Raw genomic sequence first — 2,575 nt, forward strand, 5'->3', positions numbered from 1 at the left:
GGGGGGATGTGGGGAGGGAGGGTGATTGGTGGGGTCACCTATATGGTTTATCTTACAAGGGTACAAGTGAATCTTTCTAAAAGCAGAGTATGAATGTCTTAACTTAATGACTAAGAGAATGACATGAAGGTTATGTCAACCAGTTTGATTAGAGTATTTCAAAATGTATATGAAAACAGCACACTGTATTCCATGATTGCAGTAATGTACATAGTTATGCTATAAGAAATAAAAAAAAAATACAAATAATAGGAATTCCTGAAGGGGAAGAAGATTTTTCCAAAGGAATAGAAGCTCTATCATAATGGGCTTCAATTATGGAAGACTATCATAAATGAAAATTTCCTAAGTTTTACTAAAGACCTTGATACACTCCCTTCAGATGGATATTGGACCCCAGGTCATCTCAACTCAAACAGAGCCTCTACAAGACACATTGTAATAGACCTATCAAAAGTCAAGATAAAAGAAAAAAATTCTGCAAGCAGTCAGGAGTGTCAACTGACCTACAGAGGCAGAGCCATTAGGGTGGCAGCAGTCTTTTCAACTGAAACCTTCCAAGCCAGAAAAGCACCGTCATCAACCTGCAACATTCTTACACAAAACAATTTTGAGCCCAGAATTCTATATCCTGCTAAACAAAGCTTCAAAATTAATGGAGAAATCAAATATTTTGCAGATATATAAGCACTGTGGAAATTTGCCATAAGAAGACCAACTCTAAAGGAAATACTTAGATGTATTCTCAACACTGACCATCACAACTGACCACCAGCAAATTAAACACCAGAAGCTAAAGGTCAAAACATAGCTTCCACAATGGCACAAAGGATAAAAATGTACAGTAGACTTTCACAAAATAAGATGAATAGATCTCCACCACACTTATCAATCCTCTCAAAAAATATCAAGGACCAAATTCACCAGTGAAGAGGCACAGGCTGGCTGATTGGATAAAGAAAAAAAAAAAAACCCACAAATCATCCATATGCTGTATCCAGGAGGTAGACCTAGCGTTAAAGGACAAATCAAGACTCGGTGTTAAGGAATGGAACACAGTATTTCAAACAAATGTAAATCAGAAGAAAGGAGGGGTTACAATTTTATTTTCAGATACAAGCAGATTTAAAGCAGCTAAAGGTAAGAAAGACAAAGATGGACAATTAATACTGATCAAAGAAACAATACAATAAGAAGACATTTAAATTTGTACCCAACTTAAATACTCCCAGATATAGGAAATAGAACTTGATTGGTCTGAGCAATGTGATATTCCATAACACCATAATGACCTTAATACCTCTCTGATGAAACTGGACAGCTCCTTTAAACAGAAACTAAAAAAAGATACAAAGGACTTAAATGTGACCCTAGAACAAATGGGATTAATAGACATATACAGAACACATCATTCCAAAGCTAAAAAATATACGTTTTTCTCATCAGCCCATGATATGTACTCCAAAATTGACCACATCCTAGGATACAAATCAAACCTCAGCAAAATTAAAAGAATAGAAATTATGCCTTGTATCTTCTCAGACCACAGGGCAATTAAAGTGGAACTCAACTCTAACAAAAATGTTCATCCCCACACAAAACCTTGGAAATTAAACAACCTTATGCTGAATGATAATTTGGTACTGGAAGAAATAAAAGGAAATCATTAAGTTCCTTGAGCATAACAACAATGAAGACACAAGCTATGGAAACTTGTGGCATCCAGCAAAAGCAGTCCTGAGAGGAAAATTCATCATGGTAGATGCCTATATCCAAAAAACAGAAAGAGAGTGCATCAACAAACTCAGAAGGCATCTTATGGAATTGGAAAAAGAACAATCTAAGCCTAAACCCAGCAAAAGAATAGAAAATACCAAAATTTAATCAGAGATTAATGAAATTGAAAACAAAAGAATCATTTACAAAACTAACAAAACAAAAAGTTTTCTGACAAAATAAATAAAATCAATAAACTGTTGGCCAGATCAACTAGAAACAGAAAAGTAAAATCTTTAATAACCTCAATCAAAATGATAAAGGTGAAAAAACAACAGATGCTACAGAAATACAAGTGCTACAAGAAACCCTATGCCCAGAAATTTGACAATGTGAAGGAAATGGATCAATATTTGGAATCACACCCTCTTTCTAGACTTAGCCAGGAAGAAATAGATCTCCTGAACAGATCAATTTCAAGCACTGAGATCAAAGAAACAATAAAAAATCTCCCAACAAAAAAATGCCCTGGTCCGGATGGCTTCACACCAGCATTCTATCAAACCTTCAAAGAAGAGCTTATTCCCATGCTTCAGAAATTCTTCCAAAAAATTGAGGAGGAAAGAATCTTCCCCAACACGTTCTACAAAGCAAACATCACCCTGATAACAAAATCAGAAAAAGACCCAACTAAAAAGGAAAACTTCAGACCAATTTCAGTAATGAATATAGACGCAAAAATTCTCAGCAAAATTATAGCCAATAGATTATAGCTTATCATCAAAAAAAATCATACATTGTGATCAAGTAGGTTTCATCCCAGGGATGCAAGGCTGGTTTAACACATGCAAGTCCATAA

This window comes from Otolemur garnettii, unplaced genomic scaffold, assembly GCF_000181295.1.
Source record: "Otolemur garnettii isolate 467f Iridium unplaced genomic scaffold, OtoGar3 scaffold00216, whole genome shotgun sequence".
NCBI lineage: Eukaryota > Metazoa > Chordata > Mammalia > Primates > Galagidae > Otolemur > Otolemur garnettii.